The sequence below is a fragment of the Myxocyprinus asiaticus genome, chromosome 29, assembly GCF_019703515.2.
Source record: "Myxocyprinus asiaticus isolate MX2 ecotype Aquarium Trade chromosome 29, UBuf_Myxa_2, whole genome shotgun sequence".
In the NCBI taxonomy this organism is placed as follows: domain Eukaryota; kingdom Metazoa; phylum Chordata; class Actinopteri; order Cypriniformes; family Catostomidae; genus Myxocyprinus; species Myxocyprinus asiaticus.
This window is the reverse complement of record NC_059372.1, coordinates 38,655,480-38,668,727: the sequence shown is the minus strand read 5'-3', so window position 1 is coordinate 38,668,727 and position 13,248 is coordinate 38,655,480. Positions and strand designations below refer to the sequence as shown.

The following is a 13,248-nucleotide window of genomic DNA, read 5'->3' as shown; positions in this document are numbered from 1 at the left end:
TTTTTTTTGTTGTTCTGCCAAAGCGCTCAGGGGAGTTCTCTGCACTCCATGGGTGCAGAGGGGGAGAAGCCGCTGAAATGCGCCGTAAATCCAGCAGATGAGGTGAATGAACTCGGCGGATGAATTCAGCTCAATGAATAGAACCGATTGGCTCTGAAGAGAAAATCTGAATGAGTGGTTGCATACCAGTTCCTTTTATACCCATATGTCTGGGGGAGTGGCATGCAAATTGCACTCCCCAATTCCCATTGGCCTTTTTTCAAAAAGCAGAGGTGTTTGGGGCTCCCAAGAGTGACCCCTAGTGTCACTACATCGACACAACGTCGAGTGAGGGACAGATAAGGAACATGATTTCACAATCAACATGCTTCAGTATAGCAGGACTTTCGTCACGCTTACGGCCACATTAACATACATTTCTAGGACGCTGTACACTAACAGGACATATGACTGTTTATATGACCACAAGAGGAATACTTGGCAAACAGCATTAAATTACTGTGACACTCCCATATTTGCAAGAGAAGCCCAAGAATGTGAATTTGAATGTGATTAAGTAAAATTAATCTTGTCACCACAAGAATCTATTCTGCCACATGCTGTTTGTAATTCCATTCAGAGCTGTTTCTGGGAATCTGGTGGGACAGAGATGTATCTCTCAGAACCAGCATGTCTTTAGAGTTAGATCTCCCATGGCTATCATGTATGTGAGCGAACACAAGTGGGAGCTTTTATCAAGCTCTGTCCCGGTCTGTGTTCAGCTTATCTCTGTTTACTCCATGTGATGAATAATTTATCAGCACATGTGTCATAGTCTATCCCTGCTACGAGAGGAGACATAGCTTTCTGTTCAACTCTGAACGTGCCCTTCTTGAGTAAAAATCTTTCTAAGATAAAGGTTAAAGGTGCAAAAAAGGCTAAACTGCGTCAGCTTCAATTGTGTTAAAGGAAAAGCTCACCCAAAACAAAACAAAATATGTCATCATTTACTCACCCTTCTTTTGTGCCAGACCTGTATGTTGTTGTTTTTTTTTTTTGTATTTGGTACGCCGATGCGGATGGGACACCATGCTAAAAAATACTCTGCGTTTAATGCGCTACCATTCAACAGAACTTGAACACTGCTATTGAATCTTCAGCACAAAACATACATTGTGACAGTGTAGTACGATTCATGAACAAATGACTCTTATGAGCCAGCTCTTCTGAATATTTACAGCCAGCGTTCAACAAAAAGGCCCAGTGTAGTCAGACTCCAGGTTCTTTTGAAGTCCTCTGAAGGCATATGATAGGTTTTTTAGAAACAGACCAGGATTTCACTATTCACTGAAAAAGCTCTGAAATTTTATTCGCATTCAAGATCAAAAATCTGTGATATTATTGAGGCCAAAACGCCTTTTGCATATAGCACATGAGTCACATGGGCTACTTTTATGGTGTTTTTTGTACTTTTTTGGAGCTTGACAGCTATAGACACTATGAATTGTTGTGTAAAGGCTCAAAAATTTCTTTTTTTGTTCAACAACAGAAACAAAATAACAGCATGCGAGTTTAGGGTTGAGTAAACGATGAGAGAATTAAAATTTTTGCAGGTTTGAAGTCAACATTCTCCAAACTACTAGATAATTTACTGTTACACAAGAGTTTCTATATTCATCCCTCTGTCCAAGTGTTTTTTCCAGGTCATGAACTCACAATACAAACACACGTGCTGATGAGGCAGTTGCAAGGGTTATCAAGTCCCTGTCTCGATACAAAGAGAATTCCTTCTGGCCAAAACAACATCTTCCTGTCAGTTCACATCCCTGTCAACAGCCTCATCCACGCAGGATACTCTCTCTCAAACAGTCAAGTCCTACTCCAGCCAGGTCTCGTAAGCAACCAAACTGGCCTGGTTGCTAGGGAGGGTAGAGTCACATGGGGTAAACTCCTCGTGGTCGCTATAATGTGGTTTGTTCTCGGTGGGGCACATGGTGAATTGAGCGTGGTTGCCGCGGTGGATGGTGTGAACCCTCCACACGCGCTATGTCTCCGTGGCAACGCGCTCAACAAGCCACGTGATAAGATGCGTGGATTGACTGTCTCAGACGTGGAGGCAACTGGGATTCGTCCTCCGCCACCCGGACTGAGGCGAATCACTATGCGACCACGAGGACATAGAGCGCATTGGGTATTGGGCATTCCAAATTGGGAGAAAAAGGGGAAAAATCCCCAAAAAAACAACAAAAAAAACAGTCAAGTCCTTGTCATACATTTTGTGGCATCACATGTTTACTGCGAATTCTGATGAGAATCTCTCTCACAAAGTTCCACATGTGTGGTGTGCCTGCAACTATTTTCTTTTCATTTCTTTCTTTCAGTGTCTGTCTATCAGTCTCTCCAACACTCGTTCGGCTGTTGATGATATCAACACTCCATTGGTTTCTTCAAATGCCTGGTCAGGACATTACTGGACACTGGGTTGGACAGCTGTAATCTCAGTTGAAGCATTAAGGACCCTGGATGGTGTGAGGCAAAGAATTCCACTAGATCTTAATTCAACCCGAGCTCAATTCAGTCAGAGTTTATGTGCCCAACAGAATTAGTATTCCAACTCTATATAAAAAAGCTTTAGTGTTAGTGCCTTGTTTCGGTTACTGTATTTATTTCTAGCAGTGGTACCAGTATTAAATCACTGCTAATGTCCTAGGAGCACAGGTCTCAGTATGAGGAACTGCTCTACAGCAGCATAAGGAACTTCAGAGTTTCCCTGAGAAAAACCGCACTAGTTCTGCAGTGAAAGCAACAGAGATTGACTGCAGTCCTCAGGGGAGGGGGCTCTCCCTGACCAAAACCGCTCAAGCCGCAAATGAACTGATGAGGTGACTTGTCACCAGTTCAGAAGCAGAACATCTGTAACCTGTGCTGACAGTTCTCACTGCACATAGCAGTCTACACAAAGCCTGGACATGTTGCCTTTCAAGATTTATCTGCTCTGCGGTTCTGTAGTGTTCAAGCTTTACAGAGATATTTGTTCTTTTCAGAGATGACATTTAGAAAGATTACGGCGTGTCTTGAAACCTACAGTAGTGAACTGCCAGCTGAGATAGCATTTGTGTGCATCACAAGCGCAAAGGCTGTTTAAAATTGTGGGCAGCAAGTGACGCTGCCCTCTGCCCATCTTAAATCAGGCACTTACATGGTTTAATTTAAGCAAGGAAACTGTCTATGTAGACAGCAGTCCATATCGGCAGTAGACGCTGATAGACTTGAAATGAATAGTTTACCCAAAAATAAAAATTATGTCATTATGTACTCACCCTCATGTCGTTCAAAACCTGTATGCTCTTATTTTTTTCAGGGGAACACAAATGGAGAATTTTGTTTTAAGAGTCTTTACACAGTATTACATTTTGCAATACAACAACAGTTGTATGGCATATGGTGCATTGTGTTTGGTCACTACACCAATCACTGCCTTGTGTTTCTCACACAAAACTATCGTATTGTTTCAGAAGACTTGGAATAAAACACATGGAGTTGTATGGACTACTTTATGGTTTTAGTCCTTTAGGGCCCAGTGAAATCCATTTCATTTTTTCCCAATTGCCATGTTTTCCATTTTTATTTTTCTGGATTGAATTTTTTTTTAATTTTAATTAAATATTCTTATTAAAACAGTGTCTATGTCTATGAATAAAAAAAAAACTTTAATCAATATAATTATTAATTTTCAACAAAACATTGCAGTTTTTGTTGCTTGTATGTTAAAGCTTAAATATAATAATAATAGTAATAATTAATATAAATTATATTTAATGTAAAACATTTTCATGTTCAATTGTAATTAATTATTTTATTAATAAAATAAAATATTATTTATTATTTTTATAAATAATTGTTATTATATTTAATGTTACAAATATTTTATAATATTTTATATACATCATTTTCATATTAAACTGTTAGTAATTATTTATTATTATTCTATTGATATTTGTTATTAATTACATTATTATTATGTAATTAATGTTAATAGTAGTAATTGCTACTACATTTTAATGTCTTCAATTACATGTATCAATTTGAAACAAGCTTTTATTTTGGAAAGCTGAGTGAAAACCTTTGAGTTCCTGTGTTTAATTTAAATATCATACTTGGCCATATCACAATTTTAACTTGATTGTCAAATTGTCAATAATTTTGTTCCAAATTCATCCAAAATTTTCATCCAAAATTCCGTGACATTCTGCATTTTACTCTTTATTTCATTTTTTTTTTTTTTTTTTAGACTCAATTCACTGAATTTTCCACATCACAGAAATCATAAGGCCCTAGTCCTTTTTGTAGCTTGAAAGCCACTGTTCACCATGAACAGTCATTGTATGGCAATTGCTACATAAAGACTCTTTAAAATTTTCTACTTTTGTGTTCCACATGAAGAACAACAGCAAATAAGTTTCGAACAACATTCAGGTGAGTAAATAATGACAGAATGTTCATTTTTTGGCGAAAAATTCCTTTAAGTTGCCATAGATTTGAGCCGATTTCGTTTGAGCACAGGAGACACTGCTGGTGTAGTAGTGTAGCTACAGGCACTGAGTTATAAACTCCCTTGAGAGGCTGTTTAGGGGATTTAAGTGGCCCAACTAAGGGCACAACAGATGTACTTTCAGCAGGACTCTTTGAACTTGCATCCCTCTAGTTAATATTTCATTAATCCAATGGGCAAATGCGCCATCGTTTGAGAATTAAGGCAAAAACCCTTGGAAATATGGCAAAAGCACTTTACTGTTGCTTCATCTTAAGCTCTATAAAGCCAGTGGTTAGTGGTTGAATATGAAAGGTTTCATTACACAATGACATCATACAGCATTACATTAACCAAAAAAAAAACAAAAAACAATGGAACAAGTTATTATGGAACAAGTTAAATAAAAATGATGGAACAAGTGCATACTGTAATGTACACAAATGTAATTTACTGTACTGCTCTACTCTCACAGTTTACCTATTCAGATTAGGGTGAGTTACTGTAATTTGGCATGGCCTTAAAAAATGTGGTTCAAATAAAACTTGTGGAGGATATCCTCATGAAATGCTGATATTTCCATAAGGACAACAACTCTTGGTATCAAGACTCACTCTATGTTGAAAAACTACAGTTGAAGTCTTCAGCTTTTTTTGAAGCCAACTGATGCTCAACTGTATACAGGCCCTTATATTGCAGGATAGACCTCTGTCTCTTGTTTCTCTTCAACAATAGAGGCTGATATCATGTCATAGGATCCAGTTCTAGACTGACTACACACACACACACACACACACACACACACAGCTCCACCTGCAGCTCGTATCCCATGTGTGATTATAGCCGGTTGAGCATCTGCCAGGAAAACCTCAGGAAATCCACCTGCAGCTCACAGTCTAAACAGTAGCTGTTAGGCATGTCGTTTGTTTGGTATTTCGAAGGTCAGTGGTATTACGACAGTAAATTGGGCTGAAAACTCGATCTGATTATCGGATGTTTCTTCATAACAGCATATGTTTCTAAAACCTCATCCCTTGTAATGTCACCAATAGGGTGTGAGAACTTGTTCAATTTATCATCACACGGGAACTGGAGACAAATGCGTTTGTTTCAGCACACTGGCTTTTCTGGCTGTCTTAAATGTGAAGTATGTCATTTCTGTCTAACTAGTGGCATCAAATGGAACTGCAAAAATACTGACTGTTTTCAAACAGGCTTCTCAAATGCTACACCCCTCTCTTTCATTGGTCGATGAAACAGAAAGTCCCGCCCCAAACTCGAAGGCATTGATTGCGAAAATGAGCTAATTTACATGCACAATCTGACACTGATTATGCCGTCAATGTGTGAGGTAATATAATTGCTTTGAATGATTCTCTTTTATAAGGGTATGGTCATTAATGGTTTAAGCAAAAACTGATCGATTTTTGCCCATTACACCCTTACCAGTGTACTTTTTAAAAGGTGTACCCGTTTATCCCTTGTGCGCAAGTGTTGGGTGCATGACTGTCTATGTTTCGGAGGTCAAAGGCAGAGAATAACCCGATGATTCTCATTCTAAACACAGTTTTATTGCAGTGTCAGATTTTTTGAATAAGATGATTTTTGGTAATAATCGGTGAATTGGTGTGCATGTAAACATACTCAGTTTTGCAAAAAACAGAGCCACAGTGTTTACATGTTTCTGTGAAATGAACCTGGTTTACTCATGATCGACGCTACTCATTAAGCTGAGATATGAAAAAGCTTTTTAACAAAAAATAAACAAAATAAATGACACACTTCACCTTTAAAGGTTTGAAGCAAGGAAATGTTCAGATCATTTTTGTCAGATCATTTCACCCTAAAGTCAAAGAAAAATATAATAAATAATAATTTTGCATCAAGACAATTAAGCCAATTATAAGACCATTAAAATGTTTTGCATTGTGATTATATTTTCATGACAATTAAGCACATTTTCCCCCTCAAATTTAGTTAAAAAAAAATAAAATCATCCTGTCCAGACACATTTTTTAAATTAAAATTAGCATATATTAACTATATATATTTACTACACTGTAAAACATATTAAAATTGCACAGTAAAAAACTGTTAATTGGTAATCCTTACCATGTATGGTGGAACGTTATATTTTATTTAACAAGACGATACATGTAATTTTACTATAATATATTGTAACAAAAAAAAGAAAAGAAAAAAGTATGATTTAAAAGTAGGGATATCTGGCAACCACAGCTGCCTTTTTTTTTTCTTTTTCTTTTTAAACATATTCCATGACGTACAGTATAATTACAATTGTACTTTACAACAATATTTGTGTTTTATTTCACATTTAAGTAATGAGAATGAGATTTTTTAAAAATCCTGTTGTTTAAAAAAAAAAAAAAAAAAAAAATCGCAGCTGTGGTTGCCAGAATAAGTATGTAAAAAAATACAGTAAAAATGTAAAAAACCTTACAGAACAAACTGTAAATTTTACAGTTTAAATATGTTGTCATTTACATGAACACGCTGGCACAGTAAAAAAAAAAAAAACATCATAAACTTGATATTAACATTCTGAAACTGTACAAATCTGCTTTTAACGTTATAATGAATTGTTAATCATTGTAAAAATTACAGAAGAACACATGATGACATGAAGTTCATCAATAGTGGCTCTTCCAGAAGCAGTGAGCAATAAACATGTACAGACAGTGCTCAGTGTCACTCACACAAACACTAAACACCATCAGGGTAACACATGTGAAATTTAAATAATGCAATAAACATGAACTAAACTACATCAAACATAACACAGAACACCCCAATGTATGTAACTGATATTAAAAATAAGAAGAAACATAACTATTCCCATAAAATATAATGAAATATGATGGGTCATGCAGGGAATTGTGGGAACACCCGATTATTCTTTTTTACTGTAATTTTAACAATAATTTAATGTAAAAAGTACATGTACTCTCTTGTTAAACAATGTAAATTTTTACCATTAATTATACAGGAAAATCATACTTTTTACATCTGAAAAATTTAATTTTATTGTAAAAACTACTGTATTTTCTTTTAAAATATATTAAAAAATTGTACAGTATATTTTACAGTTAATAATCTTTAACCAATTTTCGTTTTTTCTGTAGCATTTTTACAGTCCTTTACTGTTAAAATTAGACATTTTTTACAGTGTACATTAGACTATGAAAATTAAGGATATGGGGTTTAAATGTGCTTAGCTGTCATGATGCAAAAAATCTTTATGTTTCTTAATTAGGTTTCATTTTGTTTATGCAAATATGTTGTATATCTTTACTGTTTATATCATTTCTTTACATTTTGAAGTGAAATATGACCCACACATTTATTCATGAGATTCACCCTAAAAAATAAAGAAGTTTGAAAAAGCTGAGCAACTACATACTATTTGCAAACATTCAGACACTGGCCACACTTCTGTGGAAGGCGTTTAGAGGATCATTTAAATATGAGGACGCACAGTAAAACCTTAAATAATGTGTCAATAAAATGTGTTATCAATGACTTAATGCCTCATTTTATGAGTAGAATTCACACAAGATCAGTAAAAGATGCTTTTTTAATCACTCCATTTTGATTTAAAGTAACATATATGCAGTAGGAAATGCGTAATTTGTCTTGTTTACATTCTGAATTCATAGCGCTAATGCGCTAACACGCAGTATGCGGCCATAATATGCACCGGTTACACTCTGTTATTCAAATTTATGATGACACTGATACTACTGCAAAGATGGGTGTATAAAAGAGTGTTAATGGACAGAATATAGAGAAAAGAATGATTATAAGAGGCATATCTTACTTTGACTGAACAGGAATTAGCTGTCGGCCTCCAATTAGGTGGACAATGACGTGAACCAATAGCAGTAAGAAGGTATTTAGCAGCCGATAAGAAGTTCTCCTAAAAGTTCGCCTAGACGAGCTGTTACGAACCACCGAAATGAACTCAAAAACACCTTCTTTTTAGCCAAATTTTGTTTTAAATGAAGTTACACCTGTTCGTTCTTCGATTTCATAGGAAGTATGCACGGGTCTTTAGATATACCCTAAAATACTTCTTACTCTGTGTGTTAAATATTACTCTCTAGTGGATAGCAGGGGGCCTCCTCGCATGGAGAAACCGGACAGCTAGAAATTGATACTGCTTCGGCATCAAACCACCAGTTAACAAGAGAAGAGAGAGGAGCAGAGCTTTCAAGAAGCTTCAGGACTTTCATAAGATGGAAAAGAGAAATGACACCAAACTAAAAATACAATCAGATACTAGGTCATCTGCTCTTAACTATATCTGTACCCAAAAAGCACCCTGAATGTAAGTTGTGCGCAATGTGAACATTTCTAGTGAAGAAGATACAGTAATTTACTGTGACGAAAAAACTGTCACTTCCAGTGGCTTGCTGTTTACAACGGAACAACAACCATTGCAGAAACAATGAGCACTATCTTCTCTGATTTGGTGTTTAAAATTAGTTGCTGTCTGTTTTTGACAACACTTCCTGAATGTGAATTCCTGCTGTTGCTTCTCACAGAGAAGTTGGCAGATAATTTCCACATCCAAAGGCTCCTCTTTAACTACCAGATCCTGTTTACAAGGCTGAAAAGCTAGTTGTACTCGTACGTCAAATCCAGTGTCTTTTCCTGAGAGGTACGAGGAATACAAAGAAGCAGCAAATAAGAGGCCTAAGAGACACATACAGCATATAAAATATATAAATAGGAAGGTCTTTTTTAAAGACCCAATGAAATCAAAAATGGACTTTTTTGGCTTTTAGTCCATGTCTGTTTGCTTTGAGGCCATTTATATGCTAGTACACTCCTAAAAGTTGACAAAATTCACTTTTAGCAGATATACACATATAAAAAATTATTTTTCTATTAAATAAGAATTGAAATATTGATGACTCATCTTGTTCGCAATGGCATATTGACATTTTTGTCCAGTCAAATGCTCACTACAGTAGAATGAGAATGTCAACTCTCCCTAACAGAGCGCAACACTCTGGTTCTGGAAGAACGGGGGACGTTCGCACTCAATCACCATGCACTACACAGACGGATTTAACCGTTGCGCACCTGTTCTGTGTTTACATCAGCGTCTCCCGCTGAACTTTTTTTTTTATGCGCGCCTTCCCAAGAACATCGACGGGGGAGAATACAGTGGAGGATGCCGCGACTGGCAGCTTCAACAGTAAGTGAATATGAGAAGCTGCTGCTCATGCACACTGTGTGTGTATTAATGACAAAGAGCAGAGCACTTTATTCACTGTGAAGCACCTAGCACATGCAGACTATATATTTGTCAAATTAAATCAAATTATTTGCAGTTTAATAAGCATAGTAGCCCATAGAGTGAACTGATTTTCCGCAGGTGAGAAGTGAAGCTGTCAAACACATCCGCTCCACTTAACTAGATGCGTGAAACTGAAAAAATGCGACAGCAATATATTACTTCTGTATAGTAAAATGTTATATTCAATGAACTATTAGTAGTAGTAGTAATAGTAATGATAATAACAATATATCAATGATAATTACATTTTATAAAAGCAATCTCTCAAGCAAGAGTTTCATCACTGCTTTCATTAATACTGTGATGCTTTACTGCAGCACTATATTTGACCAAAATAATAATATTAATTTTAAACAAAAAACTCAAATTTTGGGTTTTGGATTGTGCTGTGAGGATCAGTATAGATGCTCTTCATTTAATATAAAATAAAGCAATGGTATGTTGAAAAGAAACTGTTCTGTTTTCATTTGATTAAAATTATATGAATTAATTTGATTAGACTAGTTTTTTAATGATAAAATGTAAATAAACTTTAAAACCTGGAATTCAGGGGGGGGGGGGTTGGAAGAAACCTAACTAAATAGGGCCCTAAACTAATGGTTAAAAAACACACTAGCCCTTCAATATGCCCCTTCCAAACTTCCTGTTTCAACAGAAAACACTATATGAATTTCCAATGTATATGTTGAAATTCATGTCATACTGATTTCACATGTTCTTTAAAAGCAAAACAGCATCAGCTCTATTTAGAGCACCTACAGTACTGCATATTACATGCAAATACATTGATGCAAATTTGAACTCAACCTGACCTGATTTTACTTTCAGGTAAAGTGTGAAACATGAATGAAACTAAAAAAGCGAATCCCCATCTGGTCTGCAAGAATCGATCGAGTATGAAGGACGGAAATGGCAGTTTTTATTTTTTTTTTTTTTACATTATTTTTTATATACAGAATATAAAGTCTCAAGATTACAAAAGTGACCTGAGAAAGCCTAGTAACAAGACTGACATGTGTTTTATTGTTTTTGCTTTTGAAGCACTAGACCTAACACAAAGCATTTGGGATCACCTAGAAAAAAGTCACATTACATTTGCATCAGTCAGACAGGATTAAAAAATAAAATAAAATGAGGAGCACGTCATTCAGCAGCATTACAGAGTTAAGGGTGTTGAGCCAATGTTGACATGTTGCACTGCTCAAACAAAAAGAGCAATGTTGAAAGCACTGCAGATCCATCTATGAATCTATCTGACACAATTGTGCCAAAACATACCATGACATCACATGTGCTGGATATACTGTAATTTACTGTATTATGTGCTCATCAACCAATAAATGCTCATCTATGGTGTGACACAATACAGTCTATCTTCAGAAACACAGTATTAGATAAGGAAGGAACTAGACACATTGGTTGTGTCTCAAAACCTAGTGAGCTACCTACCTATACAGCATTTTAAAGCTTCAAAGGCGCGTGCGGCGTTTTTGGGCACCTATAACTGTCCTATAACGCATCTGATCTACTGTACCTCACAGATATGCAGTTTGCAATGCACTTCTAATTTACTAACGCACAAAGCTGATTCATACTATATAAACGACCATATTAAGTGTAATGAATGAATGCATTAATCTTACTTATCAATGCCGCGATGAATAGTAAATTATATATCCCACTTTTGTATTATCACTTAAGTAGGATAAAATAGCTAACTCAAATTTTGCTGAATGAATGCGTACTATTGAATGCAAACTGTATCTGAGCTTATCCAACCCTTATTTTTTTTACAAATAAAATCGCATAAACACCGCCCGGTTGTGTTTCACGTGCTTTCGGTGCAGCCTGTTGTCAAAGCCGGATGATAAAATGAACGAAAATACTAAAAACGAATAATTTCATTATACATACGCGAGGATACCGTACCTTTTTCTATAAGGGCGTTTCCGTGTAATTCAGATGGTCGCTGTCCAATATTACGCCGCACAGCTTTATTCCCTCATCATCGTTTCATTCTGTGATCAAACACTGAGGCGTTGAGCTCCACACACACAGTCACTCACCACGCCTTCCCAACACCGGCTACAAAGAGACCGGAGCCATGCCGTTATCACACACACACACACACACACACACACACACACACACACACACACACACACACACACACACACACACAAGGCGCTGCTGGGAAATATTGTGAAATAAAAAATCGATTACTAATTCAATTAGTCGTTTAAATTCAATTAACTCGATTAATAGCGTTATACGAAATAGAACAGTAGCTACATACCTTAAAGGTGATGTAAGCTGTGTTTTTATGGAATGGTATAAACATGTATACAGAGAAATATTCCTTCTCCCTGAAAGATATCACTGAAATAAGTGTCCTGAAATATCCCACCTGTCTCTGCGACAGCACTAGACAGTTTAAAGGTGCTGCAAGTGATTTTAATTGAAAGGTAAGCAAAACATTTTCCTACTCCCTGAGAGATATTACTGAAATAAATGTTGTAAGATATCTCATCTGTCTCTGTGAAAGCTCTAGACTGTAAACAGCAAACAAAAATGTGTCCGCAGACTGCTGACATTGATGTTTTTGACATGTCAATCATTTTGCGAGTTCTCACTGTATTGTAGTGAAGCGAATTATTGAGGCTTAATGCCATTTTTAAGCCATGTTGTTCATAACAGTTGTCAGTTGAGGGCGCTATTTTGCTGCTGTTGATTTTAACAACCGTTTTTGCATGGTGAGCTGTTCCGCTTGTAGTCCAAAACCCGGAAGAGAATTCACCATGGGTTCCCTCTGGATTTTCCTATGGGTTTTTATAATGGGGTTTTTGAATTTATGAGAAAAATAAGGTCTGTGGTAAACATTACTTGACAATACGTGGACGTTTTGTTCTACAACATAAATTACACACTGTCATACATCAAACGTGAATTTAAAAGCTGCTGTTCGATTTTTTTAAAACAGTATATAATTCAATACGTCTTCAAAATTCATGTTTGAGGTATGACTGTGTGCAATTTATGTTGTAGAACAAAACATCCACGTATCGTCAAGTAATGTTTACCAAAGACCTGATTTTACACATAAGTTCAAAACCCCCATTATATAAACCCATAGAAAAATCCAGAGGGAACCCATGGCGAATTAGACTTCCGGGTTCGCCTACAAATTGACTTCACGGCTGAACAGCTCTATAAAGCTCATTTGTTACCTTTGGAGTGCGGGGTTTTGGAAAGAGTGGGTGTGGCTAATCCAATGGCTCAGTCTTGTGGAAGTAGAATGGCTAAAATTGCTTACAGCACCTTTAAACAGCAAACAAAAATGTGACCGCGGGCTGCTGACACATTCTTTGACCAGCTAATCAGAAGACTTTGATGTGCTTTCTGCCTGTCAATC

General features: G+C 36.3%; 1 protein-coding gene across 1 annotated transcript in view; it reads right to left on the bottom strand.

The window, feature by feature from the left end:
- The window catches only part of LOC127420024 (FERM domain-containing protein 4B-like), an 85,085-nt gene extending 73,172 nt beyond the window's left edge, over positions 1-11,913 (bottom strand). The window contains exon 1 of the mRNA XM_051661943.1: positions 11,766-11,913. The gene's annotated coding sequence lies outside the window, so the exon portion shown is untranslated. The remainder of the gene's footprint in view (positions 1-11,765) is intronic.
- Between the last annotated feature and the right edge of the window lie 1,335 nt (positions 11,914-13,248).